The sequence below is a fragment of the Thermobia domestica genome, chromosome 10 (assembly GCF_964235325.1).
Source record: "Thermobia domestica chromosome 10, izTheDome1.hap1.1, whole genome shotgun sequence".
Taxonomy (NCBI): Eukaryota; Metazoa; Arthropoda; class Insecta; order Zygentoma; family Lepismatidae; genus Thermobia; species Thermobia domestica.
In genome coordinates, this window is record NC_137463.1 from 121,012,641 (window position 1) to 121,037,143 (window position 24,503).

The window sequence follows — 24,503 nt, forward strand, 5'->3', positions numbered from 1 at the left end:
CAGTTTTCGTCAATGGAAACTCAGATGGCGGGCAGTAGTCGGTAGAGGGGCCTGAAAATGAAACACATCTGGTGATAGAAAGATGTCATTTCCTAGGAAAATGGGACATTCAAATTCGGCTTAATGTAAGTGAATCAACTTCAGTTGGTACACTTTCGCTACTTGTTGATAGTAGATGTCCAAATCTATCGTTTTGCCCAGTGACAGCAACTCATGATGCACTATGCCCTTCAAATTCCAGAAAACACACAGTATCATATTTTCCTAGGTGTAAGTGTTGACTTTGCCACAGACTGTGAAACTTCTACTCGCTTCAACCACATTTTTTTTCGCACATTATTGTCGTAGCTTATTCACTTTTCGCTAGTCTTGATCAACCGCTTCAGAAATGGCTCGAGTTTGTTTCGTTCTTAGAGATTCGCAGGTAGAAAATTCGACCGAGTTAATGTTTTTGAGTCAGATCATGTGACAACTTAACGTCAAGCTTCTTTTATAGCCAGCATTCTCCAAATGGTTTAACAATGTTCTGATATGAACGTTTAGGTTATTGACGATGTCATGGCTGCTTACACTCTGGTCTTGTTCGACTTTTGCTATAATATAATCCATTTTTACTGTATTGGTCGCCCATTGCGAGGAGCATCTTGGAGATCGACATTTTCAGAACGAAAACGACTGAACCATCTTTTGAGTTGCTTTTCATAATGTTACGTAAATATAGAGACTAGACCAACTTTTTTTTTAGTGTTTTATTAAACGATTAATTTTAACTAGAAAGCGAATTCACGAATACTACACGGACATAATCCACTTTTAGAAGCAAAACAAGTTGTAGTGAAAGGGAAAGCATAAGTTATTTGTGGAAACAGAAACGTATACTTGTGTCAAAATATTTGTGAAGGTAGACAAGGACTTCCGTACTGATGTCACAGAAAACAACCTTTTGTAGTTAGGATGGTCCAGAAACAGAGAACAGAAAGATGAAAAGTGAAAAACAAATTATGTATAAAAACTCTGGTAAATTCAACCAGAGGAGAGTTGCCTCTTAACGACGAGACTTTACGAGTCGCGTTTATCGAATCGTTGTCGCGAGTCTATTAAGTTGTTTTGGTATATAATTATTGGATTGCTGTAAGGAGACAATCATGTAAGTTGGAAATGCTCTTATTGTTTTCTGAAGTAGTAGAAAATGGAGTTCTTGCTTTAAATATTCAATCATTCTATTCTATGGTATTTTATTGAGAATGACTAGAGTTAGATAACAACATTTTGATTACCAATTGATTTGTAAATGTTCATGTAATTACGTGAGCTGATTGGTGCAATTATAGAGCAGACAATTATGTCTTGCTTTCATGTAGATATCCTAATTTAGTTGTAAGGGTCAATCTAGCTCCACTTGTCTAAACTCATTTAGTTGGATAATAAAATGATAGACTAGGAATGTGAGTAATTATTCAACTTTACTAGTTTTAACAAAATCCTCGTGCTTTCTCGCGTGACATGGTAATTAGCACGTTAGATGTAAGTACTATCGAGTTATTAAAATTATTACCTCACATAACCACTATACTATCAAATTTGACACTCATAATTACGTGTTAATTACCTGTTAATAACTTAACTTCTCATAAATAACATAACTTTCTTCACGGATTTGCACAGTATTTGCAACTTGAACGCAGTATTCATTTGGCATCTGGACTCTTGACAGAGAAGGGAATTGTCGCAATTCCAGTTGCCTGTTCTATTCAGCGATAGTATTTTAGCGATGTTTTCGCCGTATGGCTGTATGCCTTTTCAAAGCGAAATACCTTACTCTTATTATAACAATTCTACCATTTTTTGCATATCTATTAGCTGCAATTGTCAGTTGTCGAATGATGTTGGGCCTGACGTGTTGCGATCCATTTACTCTGAAATTTGGGACGCTAACGTCATGTTGTGCGCTGAAAGCTCACTATTTTATAGACTACCTAATATATAATTTATATAAATGACCTGAGTAACTTTAAGATTGATGGATATATAAACTAATTTCTTGGCGACATGTCATTTACACATACCAGTGAAACCTGTAAATGAACATTTATGAAAGCTCGACTAGAAGTCTAATAATAATAATAATAATAATAATAATAAAAAATAGTAATAATAATAATAATAATAATAATAATAATAATAATAATAATAATAATAATAATAATAATAATAATAATAATAAATTTCTCAACCATGATCATCAACTATTATTAAATGTTGATACGATCGAGTACGTGATATTTTCACCAACTTTAATTGGAAAATCACTGAATAATGTAGTTGAAATTGGAGTAGTTGAGTGACGGTTGTTCATCATACGCTCCACATGACCTAGAATCGACTCTATGGCTTTGTCCTGAATAAGGTCTACACTCACTATCGAATGACTTGGGACATACAATTTTGTAGATTGAAAACTGTTTACAACCTGTGCAACTTTAAAGTGAGTTATTGATTAAAACATAAATACTGCATTTAAAAAAAATAATAAGTTAATAAAGACAGTTTGATAAGATACGATTAGATGTAATCTGCTGCCATAAACGTAAAAGACATTTAACTTAAACAGAGATCTCCTTATCTCTCTGCTCGAAAGATATTAACGCCTAAACCCAGCAGCTATATTTTTACCCTTTAAGTTCTATGCTATGAGGAAAATGATGCTTTAAATATATTGTCTTTTAACATTTTAATTATTCCAGCTTATACGTGGGCTGAAAAAAAAAGTAATGGCAACATTATTATAATTCGTATCTGGCTTTATGCACAGCTGTTACGTTCCTCCAATGTAATGACCTTCCATCTCTATTATCTTCTGCCACATTTGTGGAAGACATCGTACACGGTACACCATCAGCATGTCAATTTTTGTCGGTCACGCAGGGACTGCCATATGGTTTCTCTTGTGTCGTAGTGCTTCCCGCGAAGCAGTTTTTTCATCTTGGCGAAAAGGTAGTAACCGCATGGGCTCATATCGGTTGAACAGGGTTCACGTTACAATATGTCTCGACGCAAAACTTCCATCACGGTGTTAGCTGTGTAATGCCGTGCATGGGAATGAGTGCCCGAACATGCAATCGCTTTCTCCAGAGTGAAGGACGAAGGTGTTGTCTAAAGAAGATGCAACAGTAAGTTGGAAGGGTTACATGCACAGGACCGACACGGCGTAGGATCGACACGGCATAGGATCGACACGGCGTAGGATCGACACGGCATAGGATCGACACGGCACAGAACCGAAACGGCATAGGATCGACAGCAGAACTTTCATACGATCGAAATAATAAAAAATACATTATTTTATAATTACGCAATATTAAGTAACAATTATTTTCTCAAGGATATATAGGAGAGAACCGTCATACGATCGAAACGGCATAGGAACGAAACGGCGTAGGATCGACACGGCATAGGACCGAAACGGCACAGGGCCGACACGGCACAGGATCGACACGGCACAGGACCGAAACGGCATAGGATCGACACGGCACAGGATCGACATTCTGTAGGGTGGTCAACACTTTCTGAAAATATCAATATCGCATATCCCTCACCTTGAATTTGTGGATATAAAAAATTGTAAGGATAAATAATTCTAAATGGTCTATTTTTAAAAAAATTATATATATATATATATATATATATATATATATATATATATATATATATATATATATATATATATATATATATATATATATATATATATATATATATATATATATACAAATTGTATAAAAATATTGTGCGTAATATATCCATGCCGTAATAAATACACCTTTAATTTTGTGATATTAAAAAAAAATACGCTAAATAACTCCAATAGTTGATTCGAGGTTTTCAATACCGAATAAATAATATTATTTGTCTGATATTTTTATAATGATGTAATTTTTTATGTATACTAAGTTGAAGTATGTACATGTAACTGCAATTTTAAAACTGTAGGCTTAGAATTTGCGTTTGGAAATTTGGAATTTTTTAAGCGAATCAATGCACCTATGTTAAGTTGCCTCCTTTCAAATTTCGAATTGAAATCGGAAGCCAATCGTTTGTTTTTCGTTTGTTATTGACTTTTTTGAAGAAAAATAGTAAAAATCGTATCTTTCTTAAAACATAAAGAGATGTTTACAAAATAAAGTTGGTATATGGCCAAATTTACCCTTGTTCCTCCACTTAAAATTTTGATTGAAAATCAAAATCAATTGTTTGATATGCGTATGCTACTAATTATTTTGAAAAAGAATAGTCTGTTTCGAAAAACATAAAGAGTCTTTTCAAGAGAAATGGGTGTTGGAATTTCATATTGGCTCCACTTTAAAGTCTCGAATCAAAACCGAAGCCAAGCGTTTCTTATTGGTTGTTTTTAAGAGCAAATCGCTTGTTTCGAAAAAAATAGAGAAAGAGATTTACAAAATAAATTTAGAATGTGATCAAATTCAATCTGATTCCTTTACTTACAAATTTCGATTCAAGACCAAAATCAATCGTTTGATATGGATTTGTTGTTGCTTGTTTGGAAGAAAAGTAATTTGATTCGAAAAACATAAGAATATAATTAAGAAATAATGTTGATGAAGGTGATTTGTTTCGGGGCGGTTTGCTTATTTTGAAGAAAAAATCACTTGTTTCAAAACAACCAGTAAAATATATCTATTTCCAGGATACATTTGGTGGTCAACTTCATACTGTTTTTCTGCTTTTAAATATCGATTCAATACTCAAGCTAATAACATGTTTTCCTTTCTTATTGATTGGTTTGAAGAGGAAATAGTTTGTTTTGAAAATTATTAAGAGTCATTTACAAAATAAGGTTGGGTGGGCCAACTTTTTGGTGGTATTTCAAATTTCGATTTAAAATCAAACTCAATCATTTATTTTTCGTTCGTTATTGATTGTTTTGAAGAAAAACTAAGAGCCATTAAAGAAATTTTTATAGTAAAGATGATCACCTTCACAGGGTTCCTGCACTTCAAATTTTGTTCAAAGCATAAAACGGTTAAAATAATAAGAGAAACACAATCAGTACTCTACGCAAATGTTTAGGGGGTTCAGGGGCTTTAGGAACACAAGTTTATATAATATCAAGTGTTTATATATATAAACTTGCTAATATGATAAACGTGCTTAATTTTGCATAATACCTTGCTCAAGGGGGGTTTCAAAGTCCTTAATCCCTTTACTTCAGTACGCCACTAAACATCAATTATAAGTCATTCGTTATCCAAATTGTACTTCTTGTACTGATTCAATCCTTAATTTCAAAGTTCAAAATTATATGAGCACTTATTATGCTATTGGAAAAGAGCACATATTTTATGACAGTGCAAGGTAGTTTCTTGTTTTAACAATTGAAAGAAAGGAAAACACCAATAAAAGTAATAATAATACCTGACACGAATTCCGATAGTAAATCATATTTTATTATCTTATTTGAAACTTTGAGAAAATTGAAGCTCTACACCGAATACAAATTGGATAATAAGCAATGCTTTATAATTGCTTGATAAATTTCAAATTGAGAACAAAGAGAGTGATACTGTTTAAAAGAAAGATTGAATAAAAACAAGAATTTTAGGAATGATCTAAAAAATGGATCAAAATATTATGATCTTGGCTAATATTAATTTTTGAATCAGTTACCATAAAATATTCGAACGGTCTCTAAATCGAGTTTTCTCCAGATATGTAGTTCTCCAGGTATAAGGAGTACAAGAAAAATTTCGATTAATTAAATATTTTGGATTTTTTTTTATAACGGGCCACAAAATTTTTGGACGGTCCCTAAATCGACTTTTCATATTTTTTACGCAATAAGCATATCACACTGAGTTAAGTGATATCTTGGGTTGGGTTACACTATATGTAGTTCTCCATATATAAGACATACAATAAAATTATTGTTTGAATGAAATATATTGGACTTTTTGGATCAGGGGCTACAAACGTTTGGACGGTCCCTAAATCAAAGTTTCGTATTACTTTCGGAATAAGCACATCATGCTGAGTTAAGTGATAGTTTTGGTTTGGCTGCACTATATGTAGTTCTTCAGATATAAGACGTACAAGATTTTTTTTTTTTTTATTGAATGAAATATATTAGATTTTTTGGATCAAGGGCAACAGAATTTTTGAATGGCTCCTAAATCGAGCTTTCGTTTTATTCAGGCACTAAGCACATCATACTGAGTTCAGTCATAGTTTAGGTTTTGGTACACTATATGTTGTTCTCCAGATATAAAGCCTACAAGAAATTTATTGTCTGAAATATATTGGATCTTTTGATCCAATAATAGTCCTTCATCCTCCATTTATACATTAAGCAAGTAACAGTATAACGTGTACATTACGTGATACACTTTGTATTTTATGGTGTGATGTTTAATAATAAATTATTAACAGAATACCCGTTCTTCGCACGGGGAGAATAGTTTCATTTTGAGCATAAAGGGCAATGGAATCTGAGTATGGATTTAAACTGCATCGGGAGTGTTACTGTTCGTCTGAGTGACTCCAAATACTATTTCATCGACACTAATATCGGTATTATTTTTTATCATTATATATATAGTGTGTAACTTCATTAATGTAATGAACGTCTGGAGGTGATTCCTGGACTCGGAAGAAGAATTTAAATGAAACGAAGTCTTTAGCTTATCATAATTATAACTTCTATGCCAATGGTTACGGATGATCAATCAACGGCTTCCTGTTCAACTTAAGAGTGTGTAAAAATGAGAAAAAAATAACTTTGATCCAGAGTAGGTTTATAACGACTGTGCATAAGACAGTCAGGGGCAAAAGATCATGTACGATGAACTAGAGTATAAGGGATTCTTCACATAACAACAGTGATTCCCACAAATTATGTGAATATAATTTGAGCCAAAGTAAGCTAGATTAAAAGATTTCCTCCCCGTAATGCGTAAATTCGTGGAAGATAATAACTACGAGTACAGAAGGAATGAAACTCGACGATACTCAAGGTTTTGCGCGTGTTGCACAAGGAAAGAAAGAAATACAATTTCAAATTATCGATTTATTCTGTTTCGGAGAAGGTAGGATAACTGAAATACTCAGAGGTACCTTGTACAGTATTTGTGCAATGCAGTATGTATACACGAGACAGCTATGAAGAATAACAGTTCACAGTCTGATATTGTCGACCGTTGACCGCATTGCAAAGATGACATCGGCGAAGCAAATTTTTCCGCGTGTGATCAAGCACATCTGAAATTTCGTAGATGATTGCCGCAGCTATATTACATCGAGCTACAAGTTCTTCGACTGTCGTGGCCGGAGTTTCATACGTATCCCCGAAATAAAAAATCAAGCAGCGTGAGGTAGAATGAACGAGGTTGTCATAACACAGGTTTTTCTCTCCCAATCTGGGAATGTTTCATTTAGGTAAGTCTGCATATTCCTGTCAAAATGTGCAGGTGTACTATCATACTGAAATCACATCTGCTGTCTTATGTTCAAGGGCACATGTTCTATCAATTTTGGGAGAAAATTACGTAAAAATAAAAGATACGTACTCCCACACAGGCAGACCGATAATAAATAAGATCCTACCACAAAATTATCCACCACACCACACCAAATTTCTGCTGCTGATCGTTTACTAGAGTTGCATGTGGGTTTTTACGCCATACACATGATAGTTTCAAGACGGTTTTGATCATTCGACGTACGCTGTCTTCAAGTTCAGCTGTCCATATGGGGCTATTTCCTCCGATTTCACGTACGAGAAACCGAAGGGACCCCTCTCTCGAAGTCGAATATGGAGGCGTGGAAAAATACAAGGAAAGTTACTCTCTTTTGAGGGCGACGGTCACGATATAAACGCCTCACTTCTGGGCTATTGCCCTTTGCTACTCCATAAATGAGTTGCATATCTGCCAGCTCGTGGACAGGGTAATCTTCCATCGCGCAGGCGTGTACAGGTTAACACAATCAATTTTACTTAAACACCAACGTCTACACTTTTACACGACCTTAAATACCTGGACACAACCCTCTACCGTTGAACACAACATTTCCCATCCTGTTATACAGCAATTACACGTGTAACAGTAGAGCACCTGACTATGTATATCACTCACAAGTTGCGTAGATGCTTATTACAACTCAGCCATGCTAACTGAAGCCATTCCACAATAAAACTTCAAGACAGCCTTCTGTAAGCCACTCGCAATTGGCACACAAGGGACGATAGTTCCGTAGTTATTCCTCCGTGTAGGTATTCCATACAGCTCTAAGGTATGTACATTAGAATGTCGAAAAAAGACTATCCTTTTTTAAAATGTACTTTCAACGAGCTTCCTTTGAGAAAATTTCTCCGGCAATGATAAAATCAAAATGTAAGTGGTCTACACTAGGATAGTATTTTGGTATATTCACAATAGCAATGAAGTTTTTCATAGCTCAGGGAAAAGTTGAGGTTTGCCAACTCGAAGGAAGGGGAAAACGCCATCAAAAGTATTCCTGGGAGAAGATTCATCTAACGGATAAATCAAGTATACTATTCCAGCGCACTTCTTGGTATCGTTATGCAACGTGTACAACATCCCTTGTTTCTCCACTTTTGTTGCTTCTGTGCACAGAAGTACCATATTCCACGGAATTACATATTACGAGGAAGAAACCGTTTAATGCAGCTTACTTTTGCCCCATATCTATTCACACAATATTTGGAATCCCTGGGTCATGTGGAGAATTCCTTGTACACTCGTTCATCACATATGATCTTTGCATTTTTCGATGTTATATTTATTTACATGCCGCCTGACTGTCCTATGCACAGTCGTTTTAAACCTAATCTGGATCAAAGTTATTTTTCCTTTTTCACACACTCTTGGACAGGAAGCCGTTCATTTATCATCCGTTACCATTAGCCTAGAAGATATAAGTGTGATACGTTAAAGACTTCGTTCCATTTAAAATCTTCTTCCGAGACGTCATTATGTACTGAGACAAAATAGATGAATCACACATGTGTATCTCTCTTTCTTTCGAATTCTGAGTGTTCTTCTAACTTGAACGATGCACTATTATTTTTTAATGTTAAATCTTGTACTTGATTGATCATTTCTTCATTCAACGTTTGATAAAATACTCAAAGGAATACTCCAGTTTCTTTGGAAGTCATCCTTGCATCGTCACTGTACACTAATCGAATCTACGACTAAAAACAATGGACATTCTTTTGCCCGACTTCAATCCGACGTTTTGTTCATGAGTTATGGCGGTTTATACATTTTTCCGATAAATTTTCGGGTGTTACACCCAAGTTGTTGTATAGTTTTTGTTTTATTTCGGTGTCAGGAATCACCTAACGACGTTTGTTATATTAATTAAGTTACACCCTATATATATACGGGCGCCATTTTATGTATTAAAAAAAAACAAATTTGTTTAGTAACGTAAATAGCTAAACTATGAAAACGTATTTACTAGAGAAACACTTTTTAGTTCTTGTAATAATTTTCTCTCAAACAAACTGAAGGTAAATATATACCAATAAATCAATACAGCTATATTTTAGAAAATGAAATGAAATCTTTGAGTTTTACGTCCCACGGTTATGCCGGTTAGGCTGAAGGAGACGGTGATTATGAGAAATGAATGAAATGGTGGAATGAAGAAAGTGGGAGGAAACGGGAGAACCCCGAGAATATCCACGCACACGGCGTTTATCGACCACAAAGTTCACTTGGCGGGAGCAGGGTTTGAACCCGAGACCCCATGCACCAGGGGTGAACGCTCTACCACTGACCCACCGCGGCTCCAGCTATATTTTAGAAATACAATAGGCACGGATTTTTCGAAGACTGCTCTAATACATAGGAACAATCAAATTTGTAAATAGAGAGTTTTCTTTTTAAATAAAACAAACTGAATTGCTTAAACTGCGCTATATCGATTGGTTTCAGCATCTGATTTTTTAAAAATAAATAATTAGCAGCACGAAAAATTCCTATATTATCTTCGAAAATAGACCTACATGTTAATTGCTTTACTGGCTTTATACATTTTTTTTTTGAAAAAGTGATTGTAGGGGAAGATGGGGCTAGTTGCAACAATTTTCAGGTCTGCTTTTTTACTCGAAAATTATTATAGATATAAAAACTATATTGAGTGTACTAAAAGGTACATGCCTTAACTACATGCGAAAAAAAGTGAAGTGCAAAACATCGAACGGCAGTTTTGATAGCATCCACTTTTTGAACTAAGTCCGACTGTTGACACTTGCCCCACCCATGGGGTAAATTGCAACATCATCTGGGGTAAGTTGCAACAATCGGACTTGATTCAGAAATTTAATGCTATCAAATCTACAGCTTGAACATCGCTTCACTCATTTTCACTGTGGCAGTCAATGTCTATAATCTATACAGATGTAGTACGGATTTCTCTCGGAACACGACCAATGAGACCACTTCTCACAACACAAACACTGTACCCAGTCTTCTTCTGTATCCTGTTCTTCGTACGGTTCTTCAGAAACCAAACAGACGACTTGAGAATAAATTCTTCTCAGCTGATGATTTTACGTTTTCGGTTGCTTTTAGATGCTTCTTTTTCATTTCAAAAGTACTTTTTTCTAGAGTGTCTGTGAGAATAGCACATCTCTTCCTTTTCCGAGCTGTCAGTTTTCTAGTTCCAGATTTTGGATAGAACCATACATGTTCAGGAGATCATCTGAAGGATTCTACACTATCTTCTTAGATGCATTTGCAGGTGATCCATGAAGCTCACTTTGACCTGCAGTCTGAAGTTCTAACTGAGAAGATGAAAGGAAACAACTACTACTAGGCACTGCAAGCAATAAGCCATCACTGTTGTCCTATAATAATAATAATAATAATAATAATAATAATAATAATAATAATAATAATAATAATAATAATAATAATAATAATAATAATAATAATAATAATAATGGAATAATAAGCCAGCAAGTTTTTCTAGAGGGCCTTCATTTTTACAAACTAAAAACAAATCAAAAGTTTCTTTCAAGATTATGAAAGAATTAATAACACATAGATACATATGTATTTCAGAAGTACATATTATTATTATTATTATTATTATTATTATTATTATTATTATTATTATTATTATTATTATTATTATTATTATTATTATTATTATTATATTATTGTTATTATTATTATTGTTATTAATATTTAGTAGTAGTAGTAGTAGTAGTAGTAGTAGTAGTAGTATAGTAGTAGTAGTATAGTAGTAGTAGTAGAAGTAGTATATTTCATATATGCTACATTTCTGAGACTTGAGTCTTGATAGTACGTGAAGTTTAAATCAAAGGTTATGTTACGGACGGCAAATGATGGCTTAACACCAAAAACATATTCTGGCCGGGACCGGAGGTTAGTCTGTTTTATGTTTATTAAACGTGTTTAATAATTACAGCAAATGAAATATGTTTATAATAGAATGTGAAAGAATACAGTTTTAAAAGAATTAAACTACGTCAACATGTTAAAATAATTAAAAGAACCTAATTAATCAGTCACTTTGTACTCTCGTTTGCTTAACTGGATGAACCGAGGCCTAAAGGAAAAAGAGTTTTCTGCCCAAATCTCATAAGCAGTGGGATATTTTAATATTATAGAAACTGACTCTCCTTTCGCTTAGAAGTGTAATTTTCAAGACGCTGAAACATATAGTATTTTATTACTCTTAGTTAAAAGTTCAAATGCCGAGTTTCACGCATCTAGCTTAAACAAATCCTTCCTTAATTTATTTACATATTTTCTGAGTAAGTAATGGGGAAATCGAACATAAAAAAATGTGCTCCCTTTGCTCTTTCCCTTTTATGTGTTCAATTTTCAATTTTCAATTTTCAGTTTTTTTTTAATAGGAAAGCTTATATGCCAAGTTTTATTTTACTAGCTTTAGAAACTTGCGAGATACACTACCCTTTAAAAAAATCTTACCCCACCCTTTTTACGATACTTATTTCCAAAAATTCTTTCTTATGTACTGCTTTCATAAGAAAATTATATTTTATAACTAAAATTTATCGACTCTACTTGTAGTAGTATGCCCAAAAATCACACATCTTTACTCTTTTATATAAGAGTACAGAAGATAAATACAGTCAAACAAATGGACTTCCATGAACAGTTTCCGATTTCTTATAACTAACTTATTCGTACATTTCCCACAAGCTGTGGTTTTAAATTTACGCTCTGTCAAGGTCCAGGTTTCAAAAAGGAAGTAACTGGAAATACAATAATATTATATATTTATGTACATGTATAATATGTATAAATTTATTGTCTTATTGAAGCTTTCGTAATCTGAAAATAAACTTTTGATTTGCTTTTAATATATAAAAATCAAGCTCCCCTAGAAAAAATTGCAGGCTACACCCCTAAATGACTATGTAGTAATTTCTGCAAAAATGGCACAGGACCTAAAATTTAGGTCTAGTGCCTATATTTTTAGGACTTGTGCCGTTTAGAACTTATGAATGTCACCCAATGTATTGCATAGTAAATGTTCTTTGTTCAATTTTAAATCTACTGCGTTCTTTATGTATACCGTTGGTATTTAATGTTCACTCGTGAAATGTCTAGTGAGCTTTTGTCTTAATTAAGTAAACTTTGGTGGATTTTTGTCTTACTCTTAATAAAATTCGCTCCACACAGTATATATTGAAATTCTGAATGTTTTCTTGCTTTCAGAAGTCTGGTAAAATATGCTTTTTAAACATTTTTTCAATTTTTTATTTATTTATTTTTGTTTTAGGAATTTGTCTTGGGATTCTCGTATCTCCATTCGAAAGAAACGAATTTCTTAACTAATTATGTAATTAATTCTTAGAATGAAATAAGTTGTATTATGTAATTCACGTATAAGTGCAGAACAGATAGTGATAATAATAATAATCTTAGTAGTACAAATATAGCTGTTATTGTTGGAATTAGCTACGTTCGTGACATTATTGCCAACTAGTTGCTGCATCGTCGCAATTTCGTGGGGTGGTGGCGAATTTCAGAACTAAAGCAAGTGAATGAAAAAGGCACAAGACCTAAACGGCACAAGTCCTAAAAGGCAGAAGTCCTAAACGCCAGAAGTCCTAAAAATCATATCGCGGCACAAGTCCTAAACGGCAGAAATCCTAAAAATCATACCGTGCCACAAGTCCTAAACTGCAGAAGTACTAAAATTCAGGTCTAGTGCCTATATTTTTAGGAGTTCTGCCGTTTAGGACTTCTGGATGACACCCGACACATCATGCTGCCTCAGTGATGGTTTGGTGGGGAGTGAGCTACTCAAGCACAACCCAGCTGTATTTTTGCGAACAAGGTGTTAAAACATCTGCCAAGGTATACCAGAACACAGTGCTAACACCTATAGTGTAACCACTATCTGCTACCATGTTCCCTGGAGAAAGGTGGACCTTCCAACAGGATTCCGCTCCAGGCCACACAGCGAAACCAACTTAGGACTGGCTGGCGCGGAACGTCCCTCACTTCATTTCTACCACTGATTGGCCTTCTAGCAGCCCGGATCTTAACCCGTTGGACTACAAACTTTGGGCAGTACTTCAGGCAAAGGTCTGCCATAAACGGCATCCATCTGTCGACAGTCAGAAACAATCTTGGCCCGAGCAGTGAACAATTTTCCCATGGACAGTTTTGGGTAAGTTACATGTAAAAATGTAACGCGTTACAAGTTACTTTACTTTTTCCTAAAATGTAACGCGTTACTTGCCCCCAAAAAGTAACTATTACTTTACTTCGAAAGTAACGCGTTACTTTTAGGTCTGAAACTTAGAATATGTGAACAAATGTTATCACTTCAATTTTCCGTACTACTATTACTATCGCTTTTATTATTATTATTATTATTATTATTATTATTATTATTATTATTATTATTATTATTATTATTATTATTATTATTATTATTATTATTATTATTGCCCTTTCTGAATTGCTTTATGTAAATGCAAGGACACATTTTTACTTGACAGCTATAAGTTATGAATATTTTCATATAAGGTAACATTGGCTAAAATGCCATACTGCGTTACTCGTAGGGATGGGCTAGGGTAACCAGACGTACTGATTTTCGCAGTACAGTACTGTTTTTCAAAGAGCTGTCCTGCGTGTTGCGAAGATGTCTAGGAAATCGAGAAATATCCTTCTTCTTTAAAATGTCCTGCGAAATGTCCAGAGTTAATTTATTTGCAATATCTTAATGTTTCATTCTTTATTCACAATATTTTGAATCAAACACACTCTTTTCCTGAATGATGAACCGCTGTGTTTTTTAACACTCCTCAGAAGACTAGGGATGGAGAACAATCAACAAACCATTTTTTACAATACATCGCTTTTACTGAGAAGGCCTTGTTGAGATATCGGTAAAGTAGGAAAGGTTTCTTATTGAACTTATGACAGTGATGCTAACCAAGTTAAATAGAAGTTCCTTTGTGCCGGTCTAAATTTTCTTTCATTTCTTAAAATAATACCACGCTTCGAAATTTATTATTATTATTATTATTATTATTATTATTATTATTATTATTATTATTATTATTATTATTATTATTATTATTATTATTATTTAGCCCAACACGAACTTTGACTGTACGTTCATAAAATAAACCAATTTGTTATTCATCAAAGCATTTGGAGTTGTGTTTAATTCCTTTAATAATTTTGTTCAGTGCTTCTTCTTAACAAAAATGTTCATTAACTTAAGGTTAACATTAATTGAAATAATGATATGCGTATTGCTGACGCAGTAAGATATCATATACAGTACTATTATACTTGTGTCCTACTTTTCGATTGTTAGAATGTGGTCATCCTACGATGGGCACGAGTGAGTACGAGCGAGTATTCTTTGAAACTCGATTCGACTAAAAACAGACATCTTTGAACGCGATTCGAAAAATTTCCTCCAACTCGACTCGAATTCGGGTCGAGTCGAACCAAATCTGGTTTGTAGTTTCGAGTATTCTCTTCAAGTATCTTGCATAGACAATATAGGTTATCAATGATACTAGTACTACTACTAGTACAACTTTTATTATTATTATTAATAATAATAAATAATAATTATAATTATAATTATAATTATAACAACACTGTGTTTAAACATGAAAGAAACGCGGTCTGTGTTTGAATACTAAAAAACTAGTTGATTGCTAAGCTCGGTAGTCGTGAATTCTAGGAGTCAAGGATATTGTTCACGAGCTTGTGAATTTGGGTTGAGGGTTTAGGTTGAGTATTCGGGCTCGAGCCAAACATTGTTAAAAGTTATAGGGCACTGGCCAAATATCTTCAAAACTGTTCGGTCCGGGTTTACAATTGTAAACAACTTGAGCAGCTGGGCTCACAGCTCACTCACTATGGACCCGAACCGAGAAGTGAGCCGAGCCAACAGCTCACCGAACCGTGTCAGCAAGAGCCTTCGGCCCAGATGAGCCGAACCGAGCAGATGGTTCATCCAACCAAGCCAGCTCGAGCCGATGGTTCACCCCAAGCGAGCCGGCTCGAGCCATCGGCTCAGTTATTTCTTCCCAACTGAGCTTCTTATTAAAAAAGTCTCTTGTGGTCTCGATATCGAGACGAGAAGACATGCGAGCATGTTTCCTCTAGTGAGCAACATTAAAAGTATTCCATATTACTACTTAGCTTACATTTCTCATGGCTTTCGCTTTCTAGTGGAATCAGGCCATGATTTCAAAACGAGTAAAAACGTAATAATAATAATAATAATAATAATAATAATAATAATAATAATAATAATAATAATAATAATAATAATAATAATAATAATAATAATAATAATAATAATAATAATAATAATAATAATAATAATAATATAAGTATTCCATACATATAGAAATGCTTTTGACCAAGCACACAAGAAATTATATTTTGTCCATTTAGCACTATCATTCTTTTGTCACTCACAATTATTAATATTCATATAGTAAATATCTTATAATTCTTATATTTTAAAATCAATTGACAGGTCTCTGATTGCTTTTATGAGAAATAAATATTTGGTTTTATAGATACTACGCAGTGGGGATGATCGTGCGTCGTTTCGGTCCTATGCCGTTTCGGTCCTGCGCCGTGTCGATCCTGTGCCGTGTCGATCCTGTGCCATTTCGTTCCTATGCCGTGTCGATCCTGTGCCGTTTCGGTCCTATGCCGTGTCGATCCTGTGCCGTTTCGGTCCTACGCCGTGTCGGCTCTATGCCGTTTCGATCGTACGTATTCTATGCATATAACTTGCACAGGCATAGAATCGACAGGAGTTTATAATTTGTAAGAGCAAAGATTAAACAGATAATAAAAATATTATTTTTTTAGGCACATGATTAAAAGTTAAATTATTTCAGAGCAGCGGCGTGAGAGCAAAACGGCACAGGATCGACACGGCATAGGATCGACACGGCATAGGACCGAAACGGCACAGGATCGACACGGCACAGGACCGAAACAGGTTTCTGAGCTGAATTGTCGGTCGTATGCCGTGTCGATCCTGTGCCGTGTCGATCCTGTGCCGCATCCCCAGTTGGAAAACATGATCTATCTACTCTTGAGGTACAGTATGGTGCAGGATGATCCCATAGATATTATAACTCATAGTGAGTATCACTTTCACATCAACACCATGCAGGGTATGTACGAGATATGTTCATTAGGCAAGGGAAACCAGTACGTTTCCATTTATTGGATTGCGGCTTCAGGTGTAGTTCATACGATTGAATAAGGTTTCGTCCATAGCGACAATCCTTTCAAGGAAATATTCACCCTTTTGGTTGCGGTTCAGCAATTCCTGTGCAAGTGCATAGCTATGCCATTGTTGCACCTCAGTGATTTGATATGATATTCAACGCTGCAATTTTGTTGAACCAAAGAATGTCGTGCAGTCTGGTAGTACTGTTTTGTGGCACATGTCTACCTCTGCTGCTAACTCACGCGGAGCCCATCGGTGATTCACATGTAGCAGGGAGGTAAAGAAGTAAGGAATTATGCTGTTATCCGTTTTGGTAATCGCGAACGGAGTTAGTCTTGAATGACATCTGCCTTCACGAAACCCTTTCACCGATCGTGCCATCGTACGAATACGGCGCTACATCACCATATGCTTCACGAAGTCTCTGAAAACATTGTTGTGTACTGTTTCGTCCCTCCTTATTCTTGTTTTTTTTTTGTTTGTTTTTTTTAATATTTTATTTAGTAATTATTTTTTAGTTGGAAAGAATAAAGTTATAGTAAAGAGGAAGCGAGTCTTAAGATAGCATAGTGTCCCAAAATATCAAACTGCATTTTTTATTTAACTATTTTTTCTTTTTTGAAATTTTTACAAATTCAGAGGAGCCGTTTATGAAAAGTATAACTTCCATCACCAAAAATAAAATTTTATTAGGCTATTAAATATCTATTTTTACATGACCTTTACCACAAAATTATTTGCAATAAAATTTATTTTATCATTTTACAATTTTAATTAGCAGGAGACCTGCCATTCTGTTCCTATTTGAGCTATTTTAATGAAATAGATGTTGCTGTTAACAATAAAGTTACAAAAAAATCTTCGTCATCCTATCCCTTCTAAATCCAGTAATTAAACTATCCAAAAGCAGCCTAGCGTATAGTTAATGTAAATCTGCCTAACACTCCCTTCCAAAAAAAAAAAAAAAAAAAAAAAGCCTCTTCAATACCTCTGTTGAAAACTTATCTAGGCCCTTCTTTTCACTTTTACATCTTCATTTGTAGAACAGTAGCTGTTTCTCTTTCTGTTTTTAGTTTTACTTTCTTCGTCTTTCTGAAACATAATATTATAGCGCCTCCACATTATTTCTTTATTGACGGCAGTGCTGTCCCTTATCGCCAAGGAATTGTTGTATCGCTAAAATACACCCTTCTGAAGTAAGAGCAGTGTTATCATTACTTTTTATCCATCCTGTGTATGTTGGTCATAAGATGTCTCTGGTTGGCTGTCTCTGGCATAACTAAAAATATTGATGGTTCCACTAACGAGGAAAGGGAGTTTGAACTCCTTGCTCAATCAAGATTGTTTTTGAGAAATTATTCCGGTAGATTGTTGAGGTTTTATCAGTTGAATCAGAAGCTACTTAAGAAAACGCAATTAAACATCTAGCAGAGAAACCAAAAACATTTTTTTTTTTTTTAAATGTGATTGATGTATTTGGTCTAGGAATTAATTCGTGCGGTTGGTACGCACACATTGAAGCTGTAGTACAAACACAAAATACATAAATACCTTAAGAAAAATATTGTCCATCGCTAGCCACCACTTTCGCCCATCTGTCAGGCAATGTACGGATTCCGTGGCGAAAGAAGTCCTCATCCTTGGAAGCGATCCAGTCAGAGACCCATGTTTCGATATCTTCTGAAGAAGTAAACCGCTGTCCAATCAAATCGTTGTTCATGCAATCGAACAAGTAGTAGTCCGAAGGAGCAACGTCTGGTGAATACGGCGGGTGGGGTAAAACTTCCCATCCGACATTTTCTAAATAGGTTTTGACCGGTTTTGCGACATGTGGGCGAGCGTTATCATGTTGAACAATAAGTTTGTCATGTCTGTTCTCCCATTCTGGTCGTGTTCTGGCCAGAGCTTGCTTCAAACGCATTAATTGTCGTCGATAACATTCTCCATTCATAGTTTCACCCGGTTGCAGCAGCTCATAGTACACCACACCTTTCATATCCCACCATATGCACAGCATAACCTTTGCACAGTGAATATCTCGTTTTGGTTGTGATGGAGCTGGTTCACCTGGTTTCACCCAGGCCTTTTTTCGTTTAGGGTTCTCGTAATGGATCCACTTCTCATCACCCGTAATAATTCGATGCAGAAACCCCTTTCTGCTCTGTCGTTGAAGCAGCAATTCGCAAATGATTTTTCGTCTTTCAACGTCTCTGTCTTTCAATTCATGTGGAACCCAATGTGACATCTTTTGAATCATTCCCATGGCTTTCAAGCGTTTGGAGACTATTGTTTGATCAACGCCTAATGCTGCTGGAAGTTGTTCCTGCGTTTGACACGAATCCTGCTCGAGCAATGCTGTCAATTCTTCGTCTTGAATTTTTTTGGCTGTCCAGCTCGCTCTTGGTCTGCCAAGCCGAAATCACCACTTCTAAACCGTGCAAACCACTTCTGACACGTTCGCTCAGCTGGAGCATGGTCACCATACACTTCCACCAAAATACGATGACTTTCAGTCGCACTTTTCTGCATGTTAAAGTAATGCAGCAGGACACCCCGCAAAAACACTTTATCAGGCACAAATTGCGCCATGTTCACTTAACTACAAACTGGTGTTGTTGACGCTTTAATCCACTGCCCTATACTACGAACGATACGCGATGACAGGGGTTTGCAACACATGTGTGGATACACGGAACTGTGGGACGCTCCGTTCGTTGCGCCATCTCTTGTCCACCCGCACGAATTAATTCCTAGACCAAATACCTACAGCTGATAAATCTTGGATATCATTTCAGGAAATTGTTACTATTTCTAGTTGGTTTAGTGGCTAGCACGTGCGTCTTTGGTATACTTGTTCCCGGATTAAAATTCTGGTGGGAAAGCATAATGTAGAATATCAACTGTCCTCGATATTTCTATGTTCGTATTCCTGTCGTGTCAAGTAGAAAATGTTGAGTGAAAACAGAAATATTAGGTAGATCAAATAACTGAAAAATATGTATTCGATTTATCAGTTAACTTTCTTTTTAAGTAGTGGTTGATACGTGCAGAGGTGCCCATCCTCCCCAAAGCTGATGGCGCACTCCCCCCAAAACTAATAATCTCTTCCCTCCTCAAAACTCAAGTCCTCTAAAAACAATTGCCCAGTGTAGCAGTAGTTTTTATAGTAATAGTAATTGTTATTTTTGTTGTTGTTTTTATTTCCTGTAGTAGTATTATAGAATGCTTGTAGCAGTAGTAGGGGCAGTAGTAATTATAAAAATGGCATTACTTTTATTAGTAGTCTTGGTAGTGTACAATACTAAATATGTTCTATAAGAATATTGAAGGGTATGAAAACTTCTACACACTGTGTATGGCACAGGTATTCTTTTTTTTTTTTTTTTTTTACAATTAGTATTATTATTTTTTTCTTTACAAAATATTGATATAATTCCCTTGTACATGAAAAGTAAGACGCAAGTTACAAGTTATTGAGTTTGATACCAAAAGAAAATGTTATCCTCGAAATTAGCCTACAAAAAGAAGTGATATCCAACAAAAAACATTTCTGTAAAAGAGTCAAGTACGAGTGGCCTTAAAAAGAATTGAAATCACAAAAATAGGCGCCAAGTTCTGGTGGACAACAGTTACAAACACTCACTGGCTCACTTCAAATTTAGATTTGAAACTTGGTTGTTGTCTGTATGGTTACCACTAGCTCACGATTATGTCAAACTACTTTATAATTTTCAACAGACAACATAGGCAAGTTTCAAACTTAAATTTGAAAGTGATTCCTTGAGTGTTTGTAACTGTTGTTCACCAGAACTTGGCGCCATCCTTTCATATAGCAACTTGCGCGGTACTTCATTCATAGAGTTTCTAAGCAGGAGGCAGGGGGATTCATTCTCGAGATTAAAAAAAAAAAAAAAATCGCATCGTGTTCCAATGTTATTCTGGCGACAGCAAAATTACTTATTCGACATTAGAGTAAACTTCTTCCCCATTTTTTTTCTCGATGGCACAACTTGCGCCATTCATCCCTCCTGTGGGCGGCCCTTCTCTCTTAAAACGAACCAACCTTTCCTTTCATACGGCTACTTGCGCGGTACTTCATTCATCGAATATCGAAGTATGGGGTACGGGGGTTCACCCCGGAAAATTTTTGAAAAATTAGCTTCTCAAAATCGTGTTTTAATGCTATTCCGACAGTAAAATTGCTAGTTCGAAAGTAGAGTAAAATCCCCCCCAAAATTTTTCTCAATGGCGCAGCTTGCGCCATACATCCCCCCTGTGGGCGGCCCTGGATACGTGTACCTTTGGTACACGTGAGCTTGGGTTCGATTTCATGTGGAAGAAAAAATAAATTTAATTTCACAACCTTTCTTTCATGGATCATCCATCTCTTTTAGCATAAAGAACTTGCCTGAGACATTAAGGAATAGTTACAGGAACTCCGGTAGATAAATTAAGGGTAACTTTTCAGACACATTGCATAAACGCCTACAAAATGTCAATCATAATCTAAACTCGATACATTATAAGCTGTTGATATATTATCTTTTGCAGAAAAAAGAAAAAGAAAGGAAAAGAAAACATGGGCTTGCTCTATAATAGTTTGCTTACTCCTCATACAACAGATTATTTGCAACCCACTGTCCGCTCGTTCTTTAGACCTTATATATATATATATATATATATATATATATATATATATATATATATATATATATATATATATATACTACAAATATGTGTGTACTTTCGTGCGTCGAAACGGTGGACGTACAATGACAAAATTAAAATTGTGTACCTTGTTGACTGATGCATGGAAAGATTGCTCTTCAACATCCATTATTTTCTAGGCTAGTTTTAGACGGAAGTATTTATCGTAGCATTTCTTGTAGCAAAATCGTATCATCGATATCCTACCGTGTAAAGTAGCAAATGTTATAGCATTTCCCATGCCATGGCATCGTAGCATTTTCCCCAGCATTTCTGGTCCGATTGGAGCGCCGTGGTGTGTTAAAAGGAAGCGAAAGATTTTGTGTCAAATATCCATGCTCTTTGTTTTGCGTGGGAAATTGAATTGTAGTAAAGAAAAATGAGTTGCTGATTGAAAAATGTGAGAAGCATCCTTGTTTGTACAAAGTTAAAAGTCCTTTCTATCATAATAAACATATGCGACAAAGAGCTTTAGAAGAAGTAGCGACTGAAATCTCTGTTTTTAGTTTCGGAGCCATAATTGCGATATTCTCCAGTGATTTGTTTGCTACGTCACGACGAAATGCTTATCAAAATGCTTACGTGTAAAAGCACCATATACTTTTGATGCCATAGAATATTATACGTGATTTTTGGCAGCACATCTTCTACGCTAAATGCTTCCGTCTAAAACTAGCCTTACAGTAAATATTTTCACAGCACAGGAATCCGGCCTCTTAATCGAAATACCGTTCCGGCATACGCGTTCGTAGCTGACACTATTCAAGAACTAACCATGAATAATCCAGTATATGAGTCACAAGAACCAGCCACATCAATTCTTCCAGAAGCAGTAACAACCTCACACAACCAGATGCTCCAGAAAATTCTATCGTGCATATTATACTCCTCTCAACCGAAAGCACGAAAAGTACTTCCTGAATTTCAGATTTAAATGAAAATGGTCGGCAAGCCGTCGTTTCCGAAAAGTCTCCTCTGTGCAATGCAGATTTTATTTATTTATTTATTTATTTATTTTTATTTTATTTATTTATTTATTTATTTATTTACTTCTGTCTGGTGGCAAGCAGTCACCTGCTCCCGGGACATCTAATCAACATCATGAACTTCCTACTACGTTGGCACCGCTGAATTCTTTCCAGGCCCTTCGACGAGTTCACAGAACTTAAATCGAAACATAACTAAGGAAAGTTTTGCGATCACTTTGCAAACCTTTCTGCAAAAGCAACTCTACTCTGCAAAAGCCATCATTCAATCGCGAGGAAAATGGAGAGACTATGCAAGCTTCATAAAAACAAATGCATTCGCTTACAAAGGGAAAACTTAAAAGAAGAAACAATAAAACTTCTGAGAATATTTCAACTCAATCTAAAAATAAACTTGCTGAAGAAACATTTGTTTGCCCCGATTGTGAATAAAATATGTTACGAATTTTATAGTTGTTCATTCTTAAGTTTTTCAGGTTTGTGCAAATTTTTCTTTATAAAGACTGCTACTAATCAGATTTATTTTTAAGAGAACTTTTCTTGCGTTATTTGTCTAAGGGTACAGAACTGTTCTGTTTCAGTACAAGCTCCTCCTCCAAAAGATGATGATGCTCAATGTTCTAAGTGTTTGATGGAGGACAAATTACACTTTTTTACTAATGATATTTCTCTGTAAGGAAAGAAAAAGATAATTGGCATGTAATGGGTCTAGTATTAGATGAGAAAATATGTTACTTATTTTATCATGGTTTTTTGAACAGTTTTATAACATTATTTTGCACGATTGTATTTTTATTCAATAAATTTAAAAATGTGTAATTTGAATTTTTCCTGTTTTATTGCTTAGTTTTACCCCAATCACTCGGAGTAATATGGGTAATTGTATGTTGCTACATTACGTAGAGGGTGAGGCAGAAAGATGTTAACATTAAATGGGTGTTCTTTTTGTTTTTGTTTTGCAGATTAAACCATGGCGTGCCGATATTCCATTGAGGAACCAAGGAAGCCGGACAATCTGTTGATGTTTTCTGACGAAGCAACATTCCACATCAGCAGTCGTGTGAACAAACACAACTGTCATCAGAGAAACCGAGCACCCGTAGAAAGTTCGCGCGCACATGAGGGATTCCCTCAAGATGAATGTTTGTGTGTAGTGGGCAAATTGGAGTGATTGGGCCTTTCTTTTTTGTAGAAGAGACCGTCAGAGAGAGAATTATCCTGTCAAGCTCAGCACGTTCATGGAGGAGAACGTGCCACTTGTTATTCTCCAGCGAAGGTACTTTTAGCAAGACGGCGCCCCTGCCCATTACATCCAGATGGTTCGGAATTACCTGAACGACACGTTCGGTAAACGTAGGATTGGTAGAGATGGTTCCTCCGACCTGACGCCATATGATGTTTGGTTGTGGGGCATGGTCAAGTATCGTGTGTATGACAGCAAACCTAGCAATTTAGACGACCTGAAGCATCGCATCACTCAGGTTATCGTTGCTATCCATGGGCACCCGAAGGTGGGAGCAGGGTGGGGCAAGGGCCCCCCTCCGGCTGACGAAAATGTATAAGTAATATAGCCAACCACGTATATTAAATACCAGAAATACCAGACGTAATATACCAACCATGGGGATGGCCCTCTCTAGAAAATCTTCTTCCGGCGCCTCTGCTGCTATCCCCGCCCAAATGGCCCTGAGGGCCATACAATCAACAATAAACAGACTCCATAAGTGCCTTCAGCGGGATGGATGCCAAATTGAAAACCTGTAACCAAATCCTTGCCTTGTAAGTGAGTAAACCCCAATTTAATATTAACATCTTTATGCTTCACTCTTTATTGTATTCTTTTAATTTTTCATAGAAGACTGTCAAATATTGCTGTACATTATCAAGCAAGGAGTGTCCTTTCATGAGAAATAGAGATTCTTTGAATTGAATGTTATATTATACCTGTAGAACCACTTTTATCACTGTGGTGCCCATATTTCCCTGAGTTACCCTATATATTGATTTCGATTTTTTTCGCAATCATCA

The 24,503-nt window shown here is 35.6% G+C and overlaps 1 protein-coding gene across 1 annotated transcript in view; it reads left to right on the forward strand.

Moving 5' to 3' along the window:
* Nucleotides 1–1,128: 1,128 nt before the first annotated feature.
* The window catches only part of dia (diaphanous related formin 1), a 172,021-nt gene continuing 148,646 nt past the window's right edge, over nt 1,129–24,503 (forward strand). The window contains exon 1 of the mRNA XM_081728518.1: nt 1,129–1,147. The gene's annotated coding sequence lies outside the window, so the exon portion shown is untranslated. The remainder of the gene's footprint in view (nt 1,148–24,503) is intronic.